Source organism: Rhinolophus sinicus, linkage group LG03, assembly GCF_036562045.2.
Source record: "Rhinolophus sinicus isolate RSC01 linkage group LG03, ASM3656204v1, whole genome shotgun sequence".
Classification (NCBI taxonomy): domain Eukaryota; kingdom Metazoa; phylum Chordata; class Mammalia; order Chiroptera; family Rhinolophidae; genus Rhinolophus; species Rhinolophus sinicus.
In genome coordinates this window covers 83,048,274-83,076,031 of record NC_133753.1, presented here as the reverse complement: position 1 = coordinate 83,076,031, position 27,758 = coordinate 83,048,274, and the positions used below count along the sequence as shown (strand labels likewise).

The following is a 27,758-nucleotide window of genomic DNA, read 5'->3' as shown; positions in this document are numbered from 1 at the left end:
TTTTCTTATTTTTAATGTGGACAAAAAGTTGTTAAAATTCTGGGTAAGTTGACTCAAAACGACAGAAAAGAGGCCCCATTCTATGTAGTTAGCAAGAGATGATTTTTTTTCTCACATTTCCTTGCCTATTCAAATGAAAACTGTTTGAGGAAATGCTGTAATGTTTAAAACAAACAAAACCCCCCAAAGCTTAGATGGAACATGAAATGAACCCTAAAAATTAATGACTTGGAAAATCCTTAGAGTTAATCTCTTTTTACATTCCAGATTTAAACTTTCTGCGGCACACCCACCATTCAAGACCTTTAAAATTCTAAAGGATAACCATCTTCTGAAGTGGTGAGGGGACCAGAAGGTCACAAATCCTATCATTCTTTTTGGGGTGGGGATGGGAATTGGCCAGTGTGGTATCATTTACTTTAAAAGAATTTAAAAACCAGTGCTGATTGTTAATGATAATACCACATAGGGCTACGTTTTGGAAGGTGGTCTGATGGACAAGAGGAATCCATCCGTAATGCAGAAGGAATGGCTACTATTACAGGGCTCCCAACTTCCATCCCTTGGTGAGAACCCTTCACATTTGACTAGAGGCTGCAGCTTTGGGGCACAATGGAACCAGTGGAGTGGAGTCAAGGGGGAATCAAAGATTGAAAGTAGCTTCACAGTTAGGATGCCCTGTGCCTTATATTGGCTCAAACAGCTACCAGAGCTTCTCTCCACTGATCTGGGGACTGGTTCAAGATTATGTACATGTTGAGAGAAGACTACAGTGGTGAACTCGTTCTTTTCTATTTTGATGTGAAGCCTTTTATCAATGAGTATGAGGGTATTATTTCAGTGTACAGTGTGTGCTTCTGTACCAAGGATGTCTCTGGCTTCAGCTGAGCAGGCTCCCTAGAAGACATTTGCATGTAGGCAGCAGCATTTGTTCCGAAAGGTGGGGAAGACTAGGAGTCAAACAGCAATAGAACCCCAGATAAGCTAAATGCCATTTATTTAAGCTTAAAATTCCTCTTTTGAAGCACTCACTTGACATGATGATACTGATATCACTTTCTGTTTATATCCACATATGCATTTACACTCATAGTGGGTTCCAGATAATCCTTCAACTTGTGTTGCTAACTAAACATGGAGCTCTAAAAGAGAATATTCTTCACCAATGCCTGGCACAATGGTGACTCACTGTTTGCTCAAGAATTCTTCTCTTCATTCACATGTAGATAGGAGTTGATATTTCGTCACCAATTTCATGCCAAAATGAACTCACTATAGTGAGAGAGTGATTATAAAATTGTTGATAGGAACCCAAAACAGAGACCTGTGGTCGATATACATCCAGTTTAGACATTATACAGAAGAATTAGGGGATATCACCCTAAGGCATAAAGATTTTGTAATAAGAAAAAAATATGATGGTCTAGTTATTGATTTATTTACTCAGTAAACAATCACGGAGTGCTTACACCTGGCAAAGTACTAGGCATGGAGACAAAGATATGTCTTCAACCTCAAAGACAACATGTTTGAGGAGACAGGCCTGTAAATAGACAGTATGGTTTAATGCAACGAGTAATGTGAGGTCTGTGCAAAATGCAGTGAGATCCCAGGGAAAGAAGCATCTATATTTGTCAGGAGGAGAAAAGGTAATGCTTGAGCTCACTCTTGAAGGAGGAGTAGAGTGTTATCAGGCATTCCAGGCAGAGGACACAGCATGTGCAAAGGCCCAGAGGCAATGTAAAGCATTATCATGTTCAGCGAATTATACCTCGTTTATATCGCTGGAGCAGGAAGTGTGGGGACAGTATTGGGAGTAAACTGAAGGGGTGATACAGGTGAAACATTTTGAAGACCCTGAATACCAGACTGAGAAGTATAGATTTATCTAGTAGCAGATGGAAAGCCATTGAAAAAATTCCGACGTAATCAGATATGCATTTTAGAAAGACCATGCAATCAGCAGACTGGAGAATGGATTGGAAGTGGGGCCAAATTAGTGACAGTAAGATTATATATGGTGGTTGTTTTTACCTGCCTGCTTGGAGTAACAGCGCTATTTCATTAAATAGATGCAAATCCTCAAACCCTGGCAAGAATGAAGGCATCAGGATATTTTCCACAGAGGCATCTTTTCAAGGAAAATAACTGTTCACACCGGGTAATAATCACTGATTAATTTTGTATGCCCTGTACATACCTTTTAGGGTCAAGAGCTGACATTTCTGTTACTGCATTGAAAGACTGTATAGTGTTGTAGGAGTGCTACCAGGAGTCAAGAGACTTGCCTTTAGTTCAGCTTTACATCTTAATCTTTGTAAGACCTTGGGGAAGTACTTTACCTCCTTGGGCCTCAGTTTCCTCAGTTGTACAGTGAGGGGTACAGTGTAAATTATTTATAATTCCACTTTATTTATATTGTGCTTTGATTTGTGACTTTGTTTTCACTTATTAATCTCCCCTAAATGTTTACTTCTTACCTCATCTTCATGTTTTTTCACAATTTTAAGAGTAAGAGAAATATTCGGAAGATAATCCCAGGATGTGTTATTTAGAGCAAAATCCTGTTTCTATTGCACTATACTTAATATACTTAGCCTTCCTCCTGGAAATAGTAGGATATTGGTATCTGCTTTGAAACTGGGGGCTTTCTGCACACATGGGTCACACTTTATCCTCAAATGAACAAAAAAAGAACTATTTAATCACTTTCAACATCTCCTAGGCTAAATTAAGAATTTAGCTCTAATTTTAGGTTATGGATTCTCCTTTCCAAAAAGATTGTTTCTCAGGTCAGATAATTGTACATTCTCAGAAAGCTGGTATATGGATAAAATTGTGGCCCTTAAAATTATAGACAGTGCACTGCTTCTAATAATACTCTCCTTATTTTACATTCCTCATTTCCTGGGAAACTTCCTGCTTTTTAATGCTCCCTCCACCCCACTTAAGGGCCTGTTTACATGAGTAATATATATTCTAGAGCTCTGGGAGTTCATAGGGTTTGTACCTACAAAACAGCACAGCATTTGTTAACTGTGCTTCAGAGACATACAGGGGTCCCAGGGCAAATCAAAATGTTTTTAAATGTATGACATGTGTGAAGTTGATGAAAATTCATGACTTCTCTCTGTCAGGGCTGCTTGAGCTTAAATCATTAGAGAAAGGTGAGTGCAAAGAATTTTATTTAATACTTTTAATTCTGAAATCTTTCCCATCCTTGCTCATGGTCCCATGTTTTAGCTCTGTTCTAGTTAGTAATCTGCTTTAAAAAAAAAAAAATTTAGCTGCATGCTCTAAATTGCTTTTCAGAATTTCCTGCTTAAACCATGGCTCAGATGTATAACTTTTAAAGAGGAATTGAAATGTGGTTTGAGAATGTAATCACGTACTATAGAACATGCAAAATACATGTGAAAGACCACACGAGTGCTGTTAATTTAACTGATTATACTTTATGCTTTAGAAATATTTTCAAATTTATCTTTTAAAATTGAAAAGAAAATATTGCAGGACAAATGTAAGAGATAAAAAAAGCAAAATGCTGTGGATATTGAGATCAGCTGTTTTTAAGGAAAAATCCATTCAAAGCAAAATAAAAGGCATTGTGTAGTGTGTGCCGGCTAAAACTGAGAACACAAGAGCATTGCAGTTAATTAGAACCAATCAACAGGATGCTTTGCAACATTTCTCACATCAGTGCACCATCTGATCTTCATAATACAGATTTCCCACAGTCTTGATGCCAAAAGGAGTAGAAATAAATATCTGAGTTGTTAAAATATATGATGTATTTCAATTGATTTTTCCGATAATTATTTTTAGGTCATTGTTATGAAAATAAGATTATGGAAATCTCCAAATGTTATTCCATTTGTGTTTTAGGGGGATAATCTTCATTACGTTTTTTTTGTTTTGTTTTAATTTTATGTGTGTTTGAACATGGGAAAAAATTAAATTTTGAAAATAAAATTTACAGCATATATTTGAGTTATTATATGATTTATGTATGGTTATTGTACTTGTGAAAGATAAGTGGGCTTTTCCTGGACCGTTGAGCCATATATTGTGAATGATTAATTAATATATTACAAATAATGAAGTACTACATTTTAGCTATTTTCCTATTAACAGAATACTGAACTGAGTTATCTACATTAACATCTATATCATACATGTCTTAAAAGAATATACAATACTTAAAGCTACTATATTTCTACAAATTATTCAGTGCTTGGTTCTACTCAGAAGTTTTACTTTAGTTTGATTTATTCTTTATCAGGAATTGTTCTACAAGGGCAAAAATATTGCTTTTGTCATCTTTTCATGAAGTTCATAGTCTGTTCATTGTAAATAACATTTGTTTTCCTTTTCTCCCCCAATTCCTTTTCTTGGTGTGTGTGTGTGTGTGTGTGTGTGTGTGTGTGTGTGTGTGTGTCTGTGTGTGTGTGTGTGTGTGTGTGTGTGTGTGTATCAGATTCTTTGTTACATTGTCTTCTCACATTAAAGGTAGAGCTCCCTTTGGGCCACTGAGGTGCTTCAAAACAGATTCGGAGGATGGTTTGTTAAAAACATTTAACTTGAATTAGAAACATACATCTTGACAGTTGTTTCTAAGTTTTTCCCCCTCATAAAAGCCAATTTGTGACTGTCTCGCAGGTGCCCATTTTGGAGGCAAAAATAGCTCTGAAACTGGTGCTATTAATAAGCAAATTCTCTTCCAAATGAGTCGACGGTCTGTTCTCCTGTATTTATAAAGTACAACTCCTTGATGGGAATAATTTACTCTTCAGAGTGCAGTCATCTCTTGCCGCAGAGAAACATGCTTTAGAAGAAAACAAATACAGTCCCCTTTTGACTGTTTTTGTTTGTTTCTTTCATTTTAGTCTGTATGTTTTCTCCTTTTACATCATACATTTTTTTCTCTCCCTGCTCCCAAAAAAGGTTTTTGCTAAATATTTTCTTTCTTGAGTGCTTATTATATATTTCTGCAAAAAGAAAACTAATAGTTTCAAAGAACTACCTTCTCTCTAGCACTAAACTTTATTCTTTGTACTCTTCTTTGATCTACTTCATTGCAGGGGGGTATCTGTTAGCTGGGTTCTCTTTAGGAAATGTACTCTTTCTACTGTTACCGAGATGAATAGCTTCGACGACAAATACTTTAGAATGCTCATCTTACAAATACAGAAAAAGGCTATGGTAGAATGGAAATTTTTTTTTTTCTGACTAGGGAGCCTATTAAATACATAGTAATATTTATGTTCAAAAATTTAAAAATTGATATATTTTCCTGTGAGGATTGGAGCGCTAGCTACAAATATTCACTGCTCCAATAAAAAGCAGTTTCAATTAATAACAGCCTGAAACTGCCTCTGTTGCATTTAGTTCGATTGATAGGAATTGGAATAGTAATGCTCTAAAAATGCATATTTAAATAACTCTGCTTATCTCTAACGTCATTATTTCTTAAAGTAAACAATTTAGATAGAGAAGTCATTTGATAAAAATAATTGGTTTGGGCGAAATGGGATTCACTTCTTCTCCCAGGTAGTGATTCAGCAGCCACTCTAACTTCAGTGGTACTTCAATAGACGAAATTCTCGTTCATCTTAAAGTCGTCAGAAAAAAGGCACATGCTTTATTTTTTAAAATTACATGATTTTAAAAAAAGTAAACAAATACAGGAGAATTGAATAAAATCGCTAACAGAATTTACTTGCTGTCATTCAATTCTTTAAAATTTTCCTTAGGGAACAGGAATGTCATATGTTTAGTTTCAGGACAAAAGCACCTTTTAAAATGAAGAGCTTGAAGAAAATCTGTAAAGAAGTCTGTTTAACAGAAAGTAGGTGCACTAAGTTTTTGGTTGTAAAAATTATCTAGATTAAAAGATTAGAAAATGACTAATATTTAATGAACTTTCAAACTAATATAAGAATATTATTTAATAAAAAGCATCTTTATAAAAATAAATGCAATTATGAGCAATTTCTGGAATTCACTTTGGGTAACATGTGTGGGTCATATTATTTTACTGTTTTTTGATGGTTTTCTATGGTAGAGCTGGTTTAACTTGGGAGTTAAGAAAATTTATGTAACTTCAGAATGCTTCCAGGTAGTGGTGTTATGCAGTTAAAAATAAGAACAGAGACAAAAACCTTAGAGTCATACAACAGTAATTTAGCAATTATGGATTATCATTACTATTATTATTTTGCTTGGAAAATGATCAAGCTATATACATCAGGAATTAAAACAATTCAGGTTCTTATCAATTTATAAAGTATTCTTTTAATAGTTTAGCAAGTAATTAAAAATCCCTTTGCACGTGACTCATTAATATCAATTTTTATATTCTGAGTTATATGTATTTAAAATTTCAGCTCATTAAATGCTTTTAGCTGTATATTGTTTGAAGGTTAAAAATATCTATTGTAAGCTGGTTAAGTTCATTTAAGAATCATTACATTTATATTGCTTTTTTAATAGAAACAAAGTTACTAAATTTAATACAAGTCATTGTTATTTTGCTAAACTTGTAAACATTTTGTTAAAATGTTTTATTGGGTAATGAAAAAAATTTCATAGATATTAATAAATCTTCGCTTTCTTGACTCCTTTCTATCAATTTTTAAGTTCTTTAAAATATATATTATTTATTTTTAAAAGAATGAATAAATCTGTTTAGAATGCAAAGTCACTAATGAAAGAGAGTTTAAAATATTCAACAGGATAGTGAACTATTTACTTGGCTTTAATTTGTCTGTCTTGTACATGATTTGACAGAACTAACTACTGAGAACTAACCAAAACCAGAAATCAACTGAGGAATAATCAAGAAGGAAAAAAGAAGAGTTGCAGGAAATGATATTTTCCCATCAGTGGATAGGCATGCATACATTAAAGGCATAAAAGGCAGCAGGGGGAGAAACAAAAGCTGTGTACTGAGGATTCTACAAGTCTGAATTAACTAAATGAAAAAAAAAAAATGAAATCGTTCTGCTTAAACTTGTTCACTAATAAAAAGAGAATCGCTTTTGTTAAATATGCTTGGTGTGATTATCAAGCAAAATTTTTTTCTCCCAGACATCTATGAATAAAACATGCATTTGAGCATTAGGTAAACAAACAATAAATGGATGAGTTCAGTTGCAACATAATAACATTTTATTTAGAAAACATATATAATCATATTTGTATTGGCAATCCAAATTTAATGACTTCTTTCAGTAAAATTAAAGTGCCTCACAAATAACATCTTATGCATAAGGATTGCTTATTCTTTGCCCAATTTCTTCTATGTTTTCAAAGAAACAGATTTTTAAGGTCTCTGTTGAACCATACATAAACTAGAAAAAGCACACTTTATCAGAGAAAAAGAATTTCTTTTGAATCGTCTTAATTTTAGGCTATAGATGCTATAAAAACAAATTTTAAAATACATTCCTGTGACTGAGAGAGAACATGTTCTTAAATCTGGTCTCACTTAGGCTGATTTGCACAAGGCTCTGTGTATAGTTGAACCACAGTCTTTGGCTTATTAGCCATTTCATTAACACAACATCTTCTTCTGTAAACTATGAATGAGAAGAAACCATTTACAATAAGGAAAGCAAACAACAGAATGAATTTCCTCTGTTGGTGTTTTATAAGACTGTTAAACAGAAAATGGAGGGAAGAACTCTCTTTAGACGATATCACTTAATTAAGTAAAGCATCCTAATCAGAGTCCCCTCCAATTGTAATGACTGTAGGGAGTCAAGTACATTTCTGTCTATGTTAGAGTATCTAACTGCAATGATTTATTGATATTTATTTTAGAAGTACAACACAGAAGCAATAAAACAGAAGAAGCAGGGAGAGAAGGCATATGCCATGGCTTACTGCAGGTACAACCAGGGCTCTTCGGCCAAATTCCTGATTTTCTTGTGGGAGGTTTTCCTTTCTAAAATCAGAGCACACCTTTAGATGAAAATGTTCCTTTCCTGTCTTTGACTTTTCCAAATATTCGCTGTGATGTTTCTCTGTCCATTGGGTGAACCACTGATTCACTTTCTTCACTGCAAGAATCACCGCAAATGAGTGGATGAACACCTGCTGTTTTCTGCAGAGACATTACTGGATTGCAGTCTACATGGATTTTAGTCTTAAAAGACAGTTTCTCGGTATGGGAGAGGGATTTGAGGAAGGAGGGTAAATATACCGTATAGGCAGACAGACATTGGCTGCCCTCCAAGCTTCACACAGCATAAACCTGTTTGTCTGCCACATTTCAAAAATCTCAAAAACGTGAATAATCAGGCAAGCAACTGGATAAGTGATTCACACTAGGGAATCTAACCAATATTCTGATGAGAGGGTACTATGATGCTAAGACACTGGGGCAAATAGACTTGTATTGTAGAAACTGCAGATAATAAAGTTGATTTATTGTTCAAAGGAGAAAATGTTCTATGAATTGGAAGAGGTATCCCAACCCTGTGGACTTTGGTTGGGTATTTAAATGCAAGTTATCTGGAGAATTGAGTTCAAAAATATACTTTCAACCACATCACTCCAATAATTGGGGCCCATATGCATTTGGACTTCATTAATTGTCAAGATAATTTATTTCTGGATTCCTGGATCTAAATATTGGAGGCTTGTGCCTTAAAACCCCAAGTTACACCAACACATATATTTGAAATTACCAAACATGCTTAGAAGCTATTCACTTTCTGGAAACAAACTTTTCTTAGAAGGGTACATTCATTTTTATAATTGAAGATTAATTGCTTGGTAATAAGTGCATTAGGCAAGCAAAGGTATAATTATTGCTATATTACTGCTTTCTTTATTTTTCTTTTAATTTCTGTTATTTCTTCCTCACTTGCTGATCTTTTAGCCCCTCTTTTCCTTATTTCAGTGGTTATTGTGCTTTAACATTTAGTTGTAAATGGACATTCTTAAAGGTTTTGGGACTAACCTCAAAAGTGTGCTTTGGTTCTGAAGATCTCTTAAGATTGTTTACGAATTTCAGGTATGGATTACTTCCATAAACTGAACCTGGTTATAATAACAGCATTATCTATTTGCTTATTATGTCTGTCTATAGCTTCTAATATAAAGCTACCATCTTATTACCAAGGAAATGTATTGCATTACTATTACAGAAAGACAAACAATCATACGAGACATTTAAATTAACATTGTACACCCCTCAACTTTTTTTTCTGCATTGCAGACAGAAAAGCAAATTGCTAAAACTTTTTGACACTGGAAAACTTTGTTAGATTAGTAACCAAAGACATCAGCATCTTAGCAACTGGAAGTCTTAGAAAAGGTAGGTGACCTGGAAATTGATGTCCCAAATGAAATTTTACTACGTTTGAGCTTCCTGATTAAAGCCTTGCCTCCAAAGGACCTATGTTTGAGTCTATTGCCAATTGTATGTACTGTTTTTTTCTTGCCTTGTCATTTTCTCATCTTCTCACTTCTTGTCTCAGGTTTTCTTTCTCCAGGATCAGGCACAGAGTCTGATTGCATGGCTCCAGTTATCAGCACCTGAAAACCTAATATCAGAATCAACTACTTTGTGTAAGTCTGCCCTGAGCAGTCTCTTCTTTAGCATCAGGACACATATATGGGAACATCTTTTCAGCTTCACTTTTTCCTTGGCTTGTAAAATATGATACAAAGTTCTTTGCTATTTTTAAGTCTATTGCATAGGAAATGTTGCCCAAAACATACAATACAAATAAAAATGGATTCCTTAAAAGGATATGTGTAGGTAAGTATCAAGGGGAAATTTGGGAGCAGTCTAAAGTGCTATTAAAATTGCTGACAACCTCATCAACAGTCTGAAGGCTCAACACATTGATTTTTGTAATCACGAGAAATTTTACTCAGCTTTCTGTATGAGATGGATTTTGAGTTTATGTCCACAAAGCTGAAGCTGCTTCTGTGAACCTCATTTAAGGTCGACCATAGTTCTTTACTCAGCCATAAAGAACTCTCTTGGAAGATTTTTAAAATGATGGTTATTCTGAGTAAAAAATGATCACTATACCCTATATAACCTATACACCACAGGAACCTAAGAAATAACAGACTGGCTGCAAGTGAATGTTTTAATTATAAAAACAATACAAACAGGATATAAAGTTAACAAAAAAGTTCCTTTCTTTCCTCTGGCCCCTTCAAGCCTATTCCCCAATGGTAACCATTAATAATACTTTCTCATATGTTTTAACAGACATTTAAAAATTCGTATGGAAGCATATTTTCTTTTAAATCACAAATAAAGTCATATAATATCGTTACTATTCTAAACTTGCTTTTTTTTCTTTTTTCACGTGGCAATGTATTTTAGTTATCATTCCATGCCCTACACATGGGTCTATCTCATTCTTCTAGGAGTTGCACAAGATATCAAATGAGATAACCATTCTCATATTGATGGATATTTAGGGTTCTTTTTAAGTCTTTGCTTTTTCAAATAATACTTCGGCAAACATACATATTTTTGTGTGCTTTTAAACGTGTATTTGTAGAATTAATTGCCTGAAGTAAAACTGACATACAAAAATAAATTTACAATTTTGGAACGATATTGCCACATTATTGCTACTACGAAAGAGGTTGTACCAACTTACATTTCATTGATAGTTTTTGAAAGGCAGGGATTTTTTAAAGAGCTGACATGACTTCTATGTGTGACATATCTGTCTGCCATTCCATCTCTTTAAACTTGGTTAAACATAGTTTGATGGCAGCTGGGATGGATGGGAATGACCTAGTTGAGAGAAAGAATACTCTGTTGGCTTATGTGCTAGCATAGCAGTGATGGCTGGGGAGGAGGCAGCCCTGGGATGGCGAGAGAAAGAGCTGGGAAGTATGGCTACCATGAGTTCCAGATCGAGGCTGAGTTTTCCCCAGGCTCCTTGCTAGCAGCTTTCTTGACAAGTGTGGGGCTGCAGGGCAGAGTCGGAAGCCATTCACACAATCATAAGAATGGAGGTGAATGTGAACTAGACCCATGTTACACACACACTTGCACACACACTCCCACAATCTTGCTGTCTGCTCAGATTCTGATCCAGGTGTGCATTTAACTTTACTCCTTGTCTTGGGCTGGGCTTCCGAGCAAGTGCTGTTCTCAGTCTCTTGTGGCCAATCTTCATCCAGCAGAAGTGTCCCAGGCTTCCTCTCTATTTCACCATTCAGCTTCTCTGTGTGTGAATAACCCAGAAAATTTACATGACATTATCCCAGTCTCTGGATTTGAAGAGACATCCTCATCCTTCAAACTTCCACTCATTATTCAATATTTTCATTTGGCCTGGCATTTTACGAGTCCCATTTTCATCCTTAAATAGAAACTCAGAAGTGCCTCTTAATCTACACCCTAGATCTCAGCCTTTTAAGTTGAGGGGTTACTTTAACGTTCTCAAGGTTACGGTTACACTGAGAAGTTTATTTTGTATTCAGCGTTAACATGCTTGGTACCATGATAGGGCTGTGGATGCAATGATGAATGAAACACAGTTCATGCCTTTTAGAAGCTCACAAAATAGTGAGGTGACAGTCAGACAGCACTAGCTAAAATGCAGGCCACTCTTTGATAGGTGTTAAAACAGGGATATTTAATCAAAATTCTATGATGTCTCACTTCTGGACATGTGTCCCACAGATATACTCATGCATGTACAAAAGGACAGAGACCAGTGTTCGCTGCAGCACTGTTTGTGATGGCAAGAGTTAAGGAATATCCCGAGCATCTATGACAAGGACACTACATGTTTTCATAAATGCTCTCTATGTTCTGATATGGAGTGATTTCCAGGCTATATTTTTATATGAAAAAACAAACAAACAAGCCATAGGACATGTATAGTATATGTTGCCTTTTGTACAAGGAATGTAAGAAATTAAGAATATGAATTGCCGTTTGCTTGTATGTGAATAAAAACATTGGAAGCCCTCATAAGAAACCAATGCAAGTGCTAACCTATGGGGGGCATCAGGGACTAGTGAGGTAGATGGGAAAAGGGGGTGAAACACAGCTTCTCAATGTATACCTTTTTATGTCATTTTAACTTTTGAACCATGTGAATGTATTTATCAACTATTTAAAAATTTGCATTAATTGACTTAAATTATAAAATAAAATCCCTCCTCAAAGCTTTGCATTCTCTGAGGTATTTGCAAGTGCTTATCTACATTTCCTGGGGATAAAGAAGCCCATGTTGGAGTGGGTGAGGAGTCTCTAGACAGGAGAAAGAAGCCTTCTTAGAGACTGGATTTTTCTCAACACATTCTTAGACCCACTATCTTGTGAAAATGAGTTTGAGCAGAGCCAGGAGGGAAAATACTGTCCTCTGCAAAGTTCTTAGAGATAGAATTTCTCATAAACAGGACATGCTTGTATGTAAGACATGGGAGTAATTTTAGGAGTGGATGTCATTCTTCAAACATGATACAGGCAAGTCTGTTTAAAGCACCCACCTCAGGCTTCTCACGATGGCTTTCTAGGAAAGACATGATTTGCCTGTATCTTGAGTTGCCTGCTTAAGTCATGCAATGGAGCAATGTGAAAATTTTCTTCTTTAAACTTTAAATAAAGGTCTTAGGCTGAGTTACAAATAAGAGAGATTAGCTGCCTTGTCACAGAAATGCTACTATTCTTCGTCAAGGATTTGGCCCCATACATTTCCCAGAATACCACATTAAGGTGATTTTGGGAAAGAGAGCGGGATAGAATTAGATCTTGAGAATTCTCTGGTGACTTCCATGAACTGAGATTATGAGATTATGAAACAAAGAGGGAGAGAATAAATAACTTGTGAGAAACAATATCGATAATGATTTCATGATTACAAAGGCACTGTCAGAAGATTGTTGAAGACCACAGAAAACTCTCCTGGTGGATGAGGGGCGATTTACTTCCCCGTACATTTCTGCCCTGAATCTTCTACTACTACTAGTGCTGTTACTACTGCCCCTGTCTTTTCAGCTCATTTTAGCCATTTTTGTCCATAAGACTACACCCAAGTGATAAACCCTGGTTTCCCAGGAAGTTAGGGGCAAGTGGGTGAACATAGAGGTGGGTGAGCATGAAGGCAGGTGACTCACCACCTTCCATTCAGCACATTCCTTAATTGCTTGTGCCCCCCCGCCACCCCAAATATGAGTTAGTCTCTTCGCTGGTCTCAAATTAGTTCTGTGGAAAAGGGTTTGAAAAATCCTGGTGATTTAGGAATAAGATTTCCAGATATGATGAAGTGACCACATAACTTATCTAGCCTAAACCTAGTATCAGTTTCTTTTTTAAAGTGCTAGTGAGTCATTATTTTTATGCAATTACCACACAAATGTGAACATGTTACGTGAGCTATTGCCAGCAATCAGGGCCACTTGTTACATAACATCAATAAGAGGGATTCAGGTGAGAAACAACTCTGATTATAGGTATTTAGCCCAAATGTACATCAGTTGAACTCCTTAAAGGTATTTCTTTTAGCAGCTAATTGAAATACTTTATCAGTGAAAGTCTTGACACAACAGTTATACAAACACACATAAGAGAACATGGGGAAATTAAATAAGACTTATAGTATACACCTTCAAAAAACGATGGCTTAATTTGTACTCCCTTTGTAATTTTAACTAAATATTGTGGTTAGTAGTTCTTACTTTAAATCCCAAGTATATGGGCATTTATTTCACACAATATGAAAACACTTCAGGAGACTTGTGATTAACGCCATGGTATTCAGGCACAATTTATAGAGACTTTCAATCAAAGACAAAAGGTCCAAGTGGATGATGAAACACATGAAAAAGATATGAACGTGTACAACCAAAGAGTTAATTCAGACTTGCTCATATCAGCTCATTTCTAGTTTTTGGCTTATCAGGAATGTCCCCAAACCAGCGCTCTCCACACTTGGCCCATCGCTGCCCCATGGATGAGCCCCTAGGGTTGCCAGATAAAATACAGAATGCCCTGTTAAATTTAATCTTGGATAAACAATGAATAATTTTTACTATAAGTATATCTCAAATATTGCATGTGACATAGTTTGGCACATGGGCCCTAGCTCTTACGTGCCTACTCTCTGAGGCAAGACGCCTCACAGGTTTGAAACGACCAAGTCCACAATTTCAACCTGGCCCCACAGTCTGCACTGGACAGCACTTCACCCTCTGTTGCTTACTGGATCCCTCCTCCCACTCTGCTGCTTAGGCCTGGGCTTCTTCCTAATAGAGCATTTTGTTCATACTGAATATTTTCCAAGAATTTTTTAAACATTAGTGATGGAAGAGAGACATTAGCTGCCTTGCCACCAATTGTACTACAGAGAAAATTCTAACACCTACTTGCCTCTCTCTCTCACTCTTTCTCAGTGTCAATTCCGATTTTTCAAAGACATGCCCTTAAGATTTGGTGCCAGATTTAAATGGATGCACCGTTGTGGAATGAGATAGGAGGGCTCCTTTAAGACTAACTTTGTACCCCTGGGTTGGTCTCTTGGGGTTGTGATAAAGGTAGCCACTCAACGCTTTATTTAAAATTTTCTAAGTCAAGCCAAATGCCACCACTACTAAAATCCAGCAACTAAGGAAACGGAACAGCAGTATGATATTAGGTTGGTGCAAAAGTAACTGCGGTTGAAAAGGTTAAAAATAACTGTAAAAACCGCAATTACTTTTGCACCAACCCAATACAATAAAGAATAAAAAATGTAGAGCTGGCAGATTTGAGATAGAAGCCCGGTTCTGTCCCTGAACTAGTGGTGAGATCCAATGCAAGTCCTTTAGTCTCCATGAACCTCGGTTTCCTCCTCAATAAAATGGGGACAGTAGGGCAACTATGAAGAGAGATACTGTATACCGAAATGATTTGTAAATTTGAGATCTGACTTAGATGTTTGTAGTGGTAATGATGAGGATGATGATAAAGATGATGGCCAAGACATTAAGAGGCATTACAGGAAGTCAGTTATTAAAGAAATATTTTAATTCAGACTCCAAAATTTTTACTACCTACTTGGTTCACAAGAATTATATACATAAGAATACTGTATTTATATGGGTTGAGAAAAGAAAAAATAACTAACCTATTTCCACATACTTTTAGAAGAAAACTCACTAAAAGATTTTGTCTAAAAATGGGATGTTTAGAGTACAATATTTTATTTATTTAGGATCACATTGAAAACTGGATAAGCACACTGAGAAACATTTTGTTTAAGGCCTTTTACTCATATTTTGGGTCAGCATTCATTCAACAAGCCTACTTATTTTGTAAAAGCCTCAGATACATTATTATTATTATTATTATTATTATTATTATTACTACTACTATTACTACTACTATTGTTAATATTATTTAACATAGCTTGGAGTTTTTGATGCACAGAGAAGGCTTTCACGAGCTGTTGGGTGTATCCATTTGCTCAGTGATAAAGCAGAGGGAACAAAAGAAGAAATGGGACCAGAGATCCTCTGATTCCCTTTCAGCTCTTCCTTCCTCTACTCAAGGAGCATGAAGGCTGAGGGAGGACGGACCCATCAGGGCACCAGATGGCAACTCTAATTGAAGCGTTTTTATTCTTGTTTAATTTTACTTCATTTTTTACTACACAACCAATATACCAGGGGTGCCAAAAAAATGTGTACACATGACTTGTATTCATCTTTTGTTATCGATATATACTGAGTATTACAATTTTAATAGTTTTTCCCTTTCTTAAATGTGTATACATTTTTTTTTTTGGCATATGTCTTACAGAAAACTAGAGAATATGGGTAAGCAAAAAGGAGAATATAACAATCACCCTTAACTCTACCCTCCAGAAATTTGAAAAGCTCATAGGGTATCAATTTGTGTTGTTCTGCATCCCCACAGGTGATGTGAGGGATCAGAATTCATCCCACCCTGTTTGAATCCCCTGCAAAGGGGCCCATTATGGTGTTTTGCATGGAGGTGTTCCTCCATAAATGTGTTTCAACCAAGGCTTTAATGTGCTATAGTGAATACAATCCCACTCACATAATTCCTATAATGATAGGACAGGATAGAAATTTAGCCACTAGGTTGTAAAGTTGCACTTCTCATACCATCTTTATTTCCCTTCATAGAACTCCTTAAAGTTCTGAACAAAATATAAAACTTTTCCCAGAGAAACTCAGAATATGTTAGTGCTAAAAGTCTGTCATCATTGGTTCAACAAATCTTGAACTCCATCTCTTACAGGGTCTCTCCAATTGCTTTTCATTCACTTCTAATTTTCACACTTGGTCAGAAGGGTAAGTGAAATGGAATCCCAGCTCTAAGTGTCCCCTCCTTTAGAATTCAGAATCACCTGACCTCACGTAAGGGACTGAGAGGAGGGGAGTCAAGTGGGACTAGCCTGGCCCAGTTACATACCTTAATTGTTGGAGCAGAGTACTTATTACAAGTACCTAAGAGTCAGTTGCATGTGCCCCAGGCAGATTTCCATGGACTCAGTTCTGGGTCCTGGAAGAGAGGACTGTGGATAAAAACAAAACAACCCATCTTCACCAAGCCTCTTAAGACTTTGTAGAGCCAGCCATATTGCTTTGGTAACATCTGATGTGGAGAGTAAATGGAAAGAGCCAGTCTCCTCCACTGGGCCACAGATCACTGAGCGGCGTCGGCCTGTCTGGGCTCTGGGGTTTTGGTGGTAGCCCCCAGCATAATCTGCAATGATGGTGAGCAGGAGAGAGAGAGAGATGAATGGCCTGGTGTCTGTGCAGAAGGCAGTGGTTCCCCCAAAGGCACAGGTCTGGTAGAATCCTGAAGTGCAATGGACCTAGCAGGAAGACAGCAGTACTCTAGTTTTACATACAGTAGCTATTGTTTTACTTGTAGGACGCACGGTACCCAACAGAGCAAAAAACCCATAAAAATGTCACCTCCCACAGGAATTATAACCAAGCACTCTGAGACACAACCCAAGACCTCTCTCCCTGTCTCTGTCTCTGTCTCTCTGTCTCTGTCTGTCTGTCTGTCTCTCTCTCTCTCTGTAGGAGGGCAAACTCCTACAGCCATCTTACCTCACTTCCTCTTCCCTTAAACCAGTTCTAAAAGTTGTTACTAAAGTGATAAAATGAATGATGGCTCTTTCCTGGCATTTTACTAAGCTACTCCTGGATTTGAAGACTTCCTCTGGTTTCCTCTAATACTTGGATTGGATTCTGGCATCTCCGCTTCCCTCTCCAGAATTTCTGGGCTAATAGTACTCTTTATCTTGTAGGGCTGTTAGAGGGATTAAATGATGTAATACTTGAAAAGGGCCTAGAACAGCACCTGGTACATAGTAACGTCCCCTTAGTATCAACTCTAGTTTGATTACTGTCTAAATTCACCTCCCGAACAGGTCCAGTTTTCTGCTTAGTGTCTGTGTGAGAGATGTAGGCTTAAATTGTGATTCACCGTTTACTAGCTATACGTCCTTGGACAAATAATAATTAACTTCATGGTAATGTGAATTAGTCCCACAAACATGGAACACATGGTGCGCCAGACATTGTGCCACGTGCTGCAGACCCACGGACAAACAGCCTGAACATGTCACCTGCCTGCAAAGCACTCAACACCTAGAGGGTGGGACGGAGGCAACTAAATAAGCAAAAATAATACAGAGCTGTAAGGATAGCACACTTACCCAACTTGAGTTGGGTCAACAGATTAATCAAACAAGTCAGTAAAGTAGAGAATCATAAAAAGTGTTATCTACACGCTTTAAATGTTGTTTCAATTTAAGCAGATTGGGGGCTGCAGAGGAGGAGGGAATGAGGAGGGATTACTTAAAGGGTACAGGGTGTTCTTCTGGGGTGATGTGAAAGTTTTGAAACTAGAGAGAGGTGGTGGTTGAAAACATTGTGAATGCACTAAATGTCACTGAATTGTACGCTTTAAAATGATTAATTGTATGTTATGTGAATTTCACTTAAAAAATACATACAAATGTACGTTATTTTGCCAATTTTTTTTTTTGGGGGGCAATCTTTTGATGGAGGACTAAGGACTTTTCTTTAGGTGTGTAACCAATAATTGAAGTCCCAGGTTATCTTTCTGACATAAACCACACCTAGAATATATATGCTTTGATTTCCAGTTTTAATTTTTTTTTAATTGGGACAAGAATTTAGGCACCTGCAAATCTATCTCAGAGTAGAATCTGTTTACAGCTTTTACATCCATACACAATGTGACAACAGTTTTTTAGTAGCTCGTATTTATGTCTTTCTACATTATTTTTCATAGAAATAACAACTTTCCTTCTCTACTCATAGTTGATGAATTTCATTGAATAGCACAGTTATAATAAGTAAAGCTGGTATAAAGTAAGTTAGGAACCAACATGTCTGACTCGTTAGGCTTACAATACCGTTCAATGAGTGGGAGCAGAAGTAGGTGGATGCACTTGAGAGCAGTTTACACCTCTGAGTACCAGACAGGCCAGGGCTGGAGTCACGACATTTCACGAAGGAAATGTCCATCAAGCGAGCCAGTTCTGCTGAAGCCAGTGTTGAGAGCATTGACAATACGACGGGTGCCTACTTGTATATGAGAGTTATTTAACCCGGACTTGGGGAAATGGTGATAAGCTGAGACCCAAAGATTTGGAAGGACCGAACCAGAATAAAAGCCAGGCGATAGTGTTTCAAGCTCTGGAAACAGCCCGGGAGAGAAGAGGGCACGCACAATGGAGGGGCAGCAAGCAGGATGGCTGGGTTGTGGTGTGCACCAGGCATGTGTGGAAGGTGCAGCTGGAAGAGGATTTTGAAAACCACGTTAAGAAGTTCAGACTTTCTTTGACGGACAGTAGACACCCATGGAGAAATTTTAAGGAGGGCACAGACATAATGAGACCTGCATTTCAGAAAGATCTGGACTGCATTTCAGGAGATAGCTTAGAGATGGTTGTGGGCAGTGGGGTGATGGAGATACTGGGTGAGTAGTGGTGATCTGAACTGACTGAAGTACTCTGGGGTGAGGGAGGGTGCTTTGGGGTGACAGAGAAAGGAAAGACCTGGTTCAAGTCCAAATGTTTCTGGCTGTAGGGGTGGTGACATTTACTGACATAAAGAACATGGAAAAAGGGTAGGTTTGCGGGGAAGATGAGTGCAGCTTGGAACATACTGAATTTGAGGCTTCAAGAAGTTGTGGGATATCCATTAAACAGCTAGACATGTGACTCTACAGCTGAATCTCAGGGGTTAAATGGCCCAAAAGTCAGGGAAAGGAAAGTGTGCAGTTACTTTTAGCACAGAGGAGTCTCCTGGTGAGATTGGTGAAAGCAGTTTTAGGGAGAAGGTGGGCACAGGTGCCAGATGGTAATGGGTTGCGGAGTGTACGGGAATGAGGAAAAGACTGTGTGTGGTTGATCATTTAGAGAAATTGGGCTTTGAAGTAGCTAAAGATGAGTATAGGAAGAAGAAGAACACATTTAAATGTTGCTGGGCTAAATCAGCAGGAAGGTAAATGTTGCCAATGCAAGCAAGAGAGGAAATAGGAGCAGTTAAATGGAGAAACCCATACTTATTGTGGAATGCTGTTGTGAGGGCATCAGTAAGTCCATTTAAAGCACCAAGCATAAAGCATGCATATGGCTTGTTAGTTCTTCCCATTCTCTAGGCACTGTCCGGCCCCTATTTTATCTCATTTTGCTTTTTCCTACAACCTGATATGACTACTTTGACCTGTGCCTTCTTGGCAGCACACCTTTAGTTTTAGAAAGCTCCCCATGTAATTCTGGATAAGGTTTAGGAACTGGTCTAGACTGGCGTAATGTCTTCCCACACGTCACCCACCAACACATTTTTTTTTTTAGCACTTTGGTATATTTCTTTCCAATGTTTCTATGCTTTGAAAAACATAGTTGTAAATATACTATTTGTAATTTTTAACTTGTTCTTTTAATATGACCATTTTTCTGTTAATATTATTATGATTTTTGAAGTCTGCTAGATATTCCATCTTACAGACGTACCAAGCTTCACTTGGCCATTTGCCTATAGTTAGGCATCTAGGTGCTCATGTGTTTACAAATAAATCTTTGTTCATATTGCTGATTATTTCCCTACACTTGGCTTCTAGAAATGGGATTACAATGGTAAACATTTTAAGGTTGGGAAGTGATACGGCGGTTGTTTCAGCAGCACAGTACTTACTTTTCAGGTCCCATTGATATTATCACAAAAAAAGAATGGCTTTGTGAATCTCATTCATCTTTTACATTTTGTAAGTAGCATCATCTTCTTCATCTTAAAAATATTAACCATCTAATTGTGTTTAGTGTTACATACTATTCAGGGTGAACTATGCAGATTTGATCACTGCATTCTAAAAGTTTACAGTCCAAGAAACATACGATGCAGGCAGTCTAGGACACTCACAGTTAAAGGAGCAGGACCAAAGTACCTTTATTACTGACTGAGGAGTGAAGAGACAGACCAGTAGGGACCAGCTGGAACGCTCAGCCTTCCCTGGGCCAAACGTAAAGAACAAATGTGTAGTCTGCTCATTCCCTGTGAAGGTCTCTGTTAAACCCATTTCCTCCTTCCTGCCAGCGCATAAGAACAAGTGGCTGCTCTCAGGAAGGTACTGTCACCTCCACATGCTTGGTTCTTTAACTTTTTCCCCCTTTCTCTCTTAACCCACCTTTCCCGTATCACCTTCTTGTCCCCTAGTCCTGTCTCAGGTCCCACACTAATCCTGCCCTTACTTAAGATGGGGTGGGTGGCACTGGTTTGAAGAGGTTGTCCTGTAGCTAATCAGCCTGGAGTTGTATTTGGGAACCACAGGCCCTGAGCATGGCTGTCGGACCTCCCAGCCACCATGTGCTGCTCCTCTGTCATCATCACCTTCAGGTACTGTGCTTGCTCATCTGGCTGGGCTTCCTCCTACCACCCCTGCTGCAGCTCAAGTGCCCCACCTCGCTGATACCAAGAGAGAGCTTCCAGGAACAAATCCATCCTTGAGTGTCTCATTCCTACTGATGATAAAAATAACATTAATAGCAACAACAAATATTTAGTGAGTGCTTACTATTATTCATTTAATTATTGGCCCTTTCATTCCTGGCCATGATAAGAGACATGCTCTAACTTACACTTGCGGAGATATGATGACACATGTGGACAAACATATTGACACATTCTTGCTGTCATTGCTGGTATCACCTGTTTACCCAGAGCAGGCCTAAGGGAGAGGGGAAAGCACAAAACATACTTGTCTCACTGCTCTGTGTCAAGTCCAGCAAAGGTGCTTGTCCTGCTGCGTCCAGCGAGCCTGGCCACAAAGGAGGAGGTTGTCAGAAGTCAAGACGTCTTCAATAACAACATTCACTAAAATAAAGGCTAGCTTCATTCTTGGCTGGATCCTCTTCCTGTGGAGCAGCTAGTCCCTTTATCTAGTTTTCTTGTTCTTCCTGAGTCTGAGCTGTATCTGTTTTACTGTGTCAGCTACGAGGGTAGGAGAAGTAAATTAGAAAGAACTTTAAATAACTTTTGTTTTTCTATATTGGATTCATGCTAAGATGAACCTATGGTCTGAAAAGAAGTTTTTTGCATTATGTGGGCATGCAGTCATCCTTTTTAGCTCTTTTGCCACTGACTAACTGAGAGTCAATTACCATCAAATATTCATCCACCGAGGATGAGTTACAAGTTATGACAGGTGTTTGGTGAATAATACTAATGCAATTTATTTGACTGTTTACTCTCTCATCTTGGAGATTTAGGCTAGTAAAACAAAAATTATAGATTGGTACTCTAAAAAAAAACTGTAAGGCTTCTGTCCCATCCATATTAGATTTAAACTTCTTTTCAAATTTATTTTACTAATTCTCTTTTCTGTGCATGAATCACATAATCATATCCTTAGCCAATTTATCCATTGGGATATTGGTAGTATTCATAAATATGTTTAAATAAATTTTCATATGCTTGGAGATAATTTTTTTCATTTGTGGTGAATATTCTTTTGTTTTTATTATTCATTATTTCTATTGTTTAGAAGTTAAAAATGTTTTGTAACTATATTTGACCATTTAATTTCTAATTTCTCCATTTGCTCCAATTATACAAAACTTACCCCTTTAAAGTGGGACTAAAACCCCTATTCTTCCCTCAGGGTCATATTCCCCACTATTCTTGAGATCTTATACTGACATTCTCCGGGCCTTAGAGCCCGGCCCCATAATTCTTAAATACATTATTTTCACAAAGGTTGCATACTTGTATTATGACTTCTACTGAGCTGTTACCTGTGGAGTCCATTGGCCACCTGTTTGTCCTGAATTTAGAACTATGTTTCCTGATGTCTAAGAGGTCTATAGCTTACTCCCTTCATATCTAAGTTGGTACTCAGATTCACTCATCCACTCATTCATTTATTAATTCATTCACACATTCATTTATTTTATGTGAGACACAGACTCTATGGTCGCCCCAATAAGCCCTGCTTCCTGATGTTCACTCTTGAGTGTGGGGAGGGCCCGTGACTTGCTTCTAATCAATAGAACATGGTCAAAGTAATGAGATGTTCCTCCTGTGATTGTGTTAACAATAAAGGGCTCTGTCTTGGTAGAAGACTCATCCTAGAGACGGATCTTGCTGGTTTGATGAAGTAAGCAGCCCACGTGGTGAGGAACTTTGGGCAGCCTCTGGCCAATAGCCGGGAAAAAGCTGGGATCCTTGGTTTTAAAGCCTCAAGGGTATGAATTCTGTCAAGAATGTGAGTGAGCTTGGAAGGGGCTTCTTTCCCATTTGAGCCTCCAGATGAGAACACAGTCCCACCGACAACTTGATCGCAGTTTTGTGAGACTCTGAGTAGAGGCACCATCTAATTAAGCCATGTCCTGACCTGCAGAAATCCTGAGATAATAAATGAGTGTCATTTTAAGCCACTAAGTATGTGGTAGTTTTCTGTGCAGCAATAGAAAATGAATATACTGTGTTATGTTAAATACCATATATTCATGTTCTCAGTGCTTGAATTAACCCCATGAGCCTTATACTAATATTATTCCCATTTTACAGATGAAGAAACTGAGGCTCAGGAATTGAACTCCAGAACATTCTGCTCTCAACCACTGTACTATCATGGCATGTTTCACTTAAATGTATTTCATTATTTCATGGATTCAAGTTGATCATGGTCTAAAACTGATTTTCTGAACATACTGAATATATTTAGGGAGAGTCCTACTAGGCATACCTACTACACAAAGTAGATGTCTTTATAAATTCAACATTATAATGAACTTTTCTATAACTTTTTTTGTGTTGTATTTTTGCCATATGTCTCGCAGAAATAATAGTAGATTCATAAATAGGAAAAATTCTCTTTTGTGTAAAAGTAGTTATAGACTGTGAACTATTTACAAAAGAGAACAATTATGACTGGTACAAGCCCCAAACTCCTGGAAATTGATTTTAATTAGAACATTCAAGTAAACATCAGTTAGAATGGATCTTGGATTCTGTCTTTAACTTTGCTGCAAGACTAAAACATTTCATTTTGTGTCCTAACTTTCCCATTTCTGATTAGGTACAGGGAAAAAGTACAAAGTGGAGAGACTTAGAAATGCTTTTATATTTTTGAACTACTAAAGTCCTATTTGGTTCAGTGTTCTGAGGAACTGAGGTGGGATTATGACCCCACTGCTATGTCTTCTAATGAGAGTCCTTTCTATTCTGCATTTGGCAGATGTTAATTATTCATATGGCATGATTGAGGATTTTAGAGTCAGAGATTCACCTGCAATATTTGGAATACCGGTGGAGGTCTACGTCAGCACAGAATTTATACAGCAGCTGGTGTTAGTCAAAGCTAATGATGGAATTTCAGTTGAATAAAAAGACCCCCAACTGAACACACTATCTTGGAAAAAAGTATACTTGTCAAATAGCTTTCAATCAGTTCGAGAGAGACACCTTAATTGGGAAGAGGAAGATTTGCAGAGCAGTTTGTCATCGTGCCAATTCCAGATCAATAACTGCACGTCTGCTTTTTGGTACATAGAGCTTTTTCTTTATATTGCGTAACCACACCGACATCCTCTCCATTTAGATAAGGAGGTCGTTGTTTCATATGACAATGTTAAGCGATATCTTCTTTTAATTTACCTCTGTGTCTTCATAATAACATGAGAAAATTTAGACTTGCTATTACAAAGGTCAATATTGTTTTTTAAATTTTAAAATAAATTTTATATTTTTTGTAACAGGAAAGGAGTGCTTATGAAATTTTTATATTTTAAAAGTCGTTTTGTTGGAAGACACTTATGTGAGTACAATTAAATTATGGTAGTTTAACTATAACAAGAATATGCTGAACAATGCTGATCTGGATTCAAATAAAATTATTTTGGAGAAGATTGTACAGAGTCATCTACTAACAAGAAACTAAAAGAAAATGGGTTTACTTTTGGAAGGGAGAATTTAGAATACTAAAGAAGAATGCGATGCAGTCATCAAATCTTATTTTCCTTATTTGTTAGAAGAAGGTATTCATTCAAACTTGTGGCTTTTAAACTATTTGTAGACGACTGGTCTCAGTGGTACAACAGAAGGCATTATGGACCAGGCAGGACAGGTGAAGGGGCCAGAGTGGGTGATACAGCAGATCTTTTCCTTTTCTTTTTCTTCCTGACTCCTTCTTTCTTTCCTTCCTTAACTCCTTCCTTTGTTCCTTCTCTCTCCTCTCTCTCTCTCTCTCTCTCTCTCTCCATCTCTCTTTATTCCGTCCTTTTTTCCTCCCGCCCTCCCTCCCTTCCAAAAATCTGTCCATTTATATGGATATAAATCAACATATAAAAATATTTAGTTTCTGTATAAGATTTCTTTTTGAAAAACAGAGTTCTACTGCTAAAATATAGTTTGAAAATCACTGGACTAGACAATTAGAACTTCTCTTACTCCAATGAATTCCTTCCTTCTAGTAATTCTTTGATTACTGTTAAGATTTCAAGACCCAGGAACAAAATGGCAGGGGAGATTAAAAATCTTTTAGAATACATGACAAATACCAATCTGCATGAATTGTAATTCTGCTAAGACGCAAAGCTATGGATGAAATGGCACCTTGCAGACCCCTACAGAGATATGGGGCTATGCTTAATAGGCCTCTATTTATTCAGAGGAACCGTACAGAACAGAGCCACGCTCCCTGAGGCACTTAATCGACTAGATGATGTTTGGGCAGACTGACAGAATTATGGCCTAATTTTAAAACTCAAAGTCTTGCATTTAGAGAACCATATACTGTAAAAGTTGGTGGGATAATTTGAGATCATTTTCTGTATTTACTCATCCATTAAATCAATAAATTTTTATTGAATTGGAGTGTGTGTCAGCCACTATAATAGATGTTGGAGTAATAGTATATTGTCCCTAGAGATTATGTTTTAGTGGAGGAGACAACAATTAAACAAATAATCATACCCATACGCATATAAATACAAATTTGTATAAGTACTATTACGTGAAAAACAGGGTTCCCTGAGATCATAGGTTTAGAGAATACACGAGAACACTGACTGTGGAGAGTGAAAGAGACTTTCCTGAAGTCACTGAGCCATGCACTGCAGAGCTGGCACTAGACTCAGTCACTTCTTCTTTGTCTCACTAACTTGGCTGCGGAAGTTGAGGCCAATAGTACAGGCTAAGTGATGGAAATCAGAAATCTACGATCTCTTTTCCTGGCTTCTCCACTACTTTGAAATGGTGGGTAGCCTTGAGAGACACCTAAATATCTGCACTAAGAATGGAAGCTTCAAATTTTTTAAAACTCTCCTTCTTCGGTTAAAGTCTCTCTCTCTCTCTGCTTGCAATGTGGTTGACGGAAGCTGAAAATGTATTACAGAGGTAACGAAGTTCACAATTAAAGAAAAGCAATTACTTAAAAGCTACAGCAAGACTACTAATTATTAAAACTTTCAGGCTGCAACCAGATTCAACAGCTTCCTTGAGTCTACTTTGCTGTGAAACATGTGATTTTGTTTTTATAGACTGTCCAGTCTAAAATGTATGTCACGCAGGGTGTCATGTGGGGTCTCTGGTTCCGCTGCCCACATAAGAAGGCAGGACATGGTGAGGCCAAAAAGGAACACCCATGGAGCCATAGACTGGGGAGTCATACCACTATATTCTCGCTGGCGGATGGGTTGGAGACACAGGAAGCAGGAGCCACATGATCTGCAATCCACACTCCGCCATCTGCTTCTCTGCCAACCAACCTCACTTACTAACTGCAATCCGCACCTGCTAGCTCAGCCACCATCTTCTTGCTAGCCTCCATTTACTGCTAGCATAGCCACAACAGTTATATTAGTGGCCAATGGCTCACTGGTTACAGCTGACGGCCAACTAACCACAGCTGATGGCCATCCAATCACAGTTGATGGTCATTTACTACCCAAGTGAGCACCTTTCCACGTGAGGCCAAGAGCCTGGAAACTGCACTCCTGGCTCTGTCCCCACAATGTACATCAATTTCTACTGCAAACCTTTGCCCAGACAGGTTTGCCAGATCCATCAATTAGAAGAAATCCCAAGTTAAACCATCAGAATTAAAACTTTTAACTAACAGCAATCATGATGAACCCATTCTTCTGTTTAGAAACTGAGCCAGTTGGGATAGCCTTCAGCTGATATGAATAGCAAGGAGTTTGAGGTTATTTTCTCTGAGAAAAACCTGAAGAGTAGGATTTGGGTGGGTGTGGTTGGTGGCAGATTCATATACTTTGGAGATCCAAAAAATGCACAGCCAAATGGCATCATTTCATGAACACTGAGAATCTTTGCGTGTCTACATGGATGCCATCTACCCCCCGGAAGCACCTGTCATCAGGTGGTAACTGTAAGTCCTTCCTGGTGTTTGACGGGATAAGTGATTCACTTGCCTCAATCTAAAGTCATAGTCAAGTGCCATTAGTTTGAAATATTTCATTTGTTTTTATATGATCAGATTTGCACTTATTATATTTAGAAATTATTTGCACATATACACTATATAAATCTTTGCATTAATGAATAAATGCGATTATAGTATATACGTTGGGGTTTTTAGTGCCGACTATTTTTCTTTCCTTTTGCAAACCTCCTACCTCCACATTTCCTTTCCTGCTGCCCCCTCTCCCACAACAACCCATGTTATCAAACTGACTTAAATCTTTGCGTGTTTTCAATTTATGCTCATGTAATCCTATTTTATATACAGAGGGTGACAAAAATGTATACGCATTTTAAGAAAGGAAAAACTATTAAAATTGTGGGGGCAGAGCCCCAGAAAGAAGTTTCCAGGCTCTCGGCCTCACATAGACAGGTGCCTGGCTCAGGTAGTAAATGGCCATCAATGTGATTGGATGGCCATCAGCTGTGGCTAGTTGGCCGTCAGCTGTAACCAGTGAGCCATTGGCCACTAATATAACTGCTGTGGCTACGCTAGGAGAGGGAGGAGGAGAAGAGAGAAAGAATGGGGGCTAGCAAGAAGATGGCGGCTGGGCTGGCAAGTGCGGATGGCGGTTTGCGGACAGTGTGAATCCAGCCTCCATTGAGAGTATAGTGCCACCAGAGAGAATATAGTGGTATGACTCCCCTACCTATGGCTCCGTGGGTGTTCCTTTTTGGCCTCACCATATCCTGCGTTCTTGTATGGGGAGCGGGAGCAGAGACCCCGCAGGCCTCCCTGCACGACAAATGGCGCAGCGAGCAGGGTATGGTGCCGGCCAAAG

The 27,758-nt window shown here is 37.9% G+C and overlaps 1 non-coding gene across 5 annotated transcripts in view; it reads left to right on the top strand.

Moving 5' to 3' along the window:
• The window catches only part of LOC109456725 (uncharacterized), a 40,468-nt gene extending 12,710 nt beyond the window's left edge, over positions 1–27,758 (top strand). The window contains exons 2-4 of one of the 5 annotated variants that reach the window (XR_012494850.1): positions 268–339; positions 470–566; positions 2,073–27,758. This is a non-coding gene — a transcript (uncharacterized LOC109456725). Of the gene's footprint in view, positions 1–267 lie in introns of all 5 variants that reach the window. The other 4 variants (XR_012494851.1, XR_012494849.1, XR_012494853.1 and 1 more) reach the window with 4 other exon arrangements.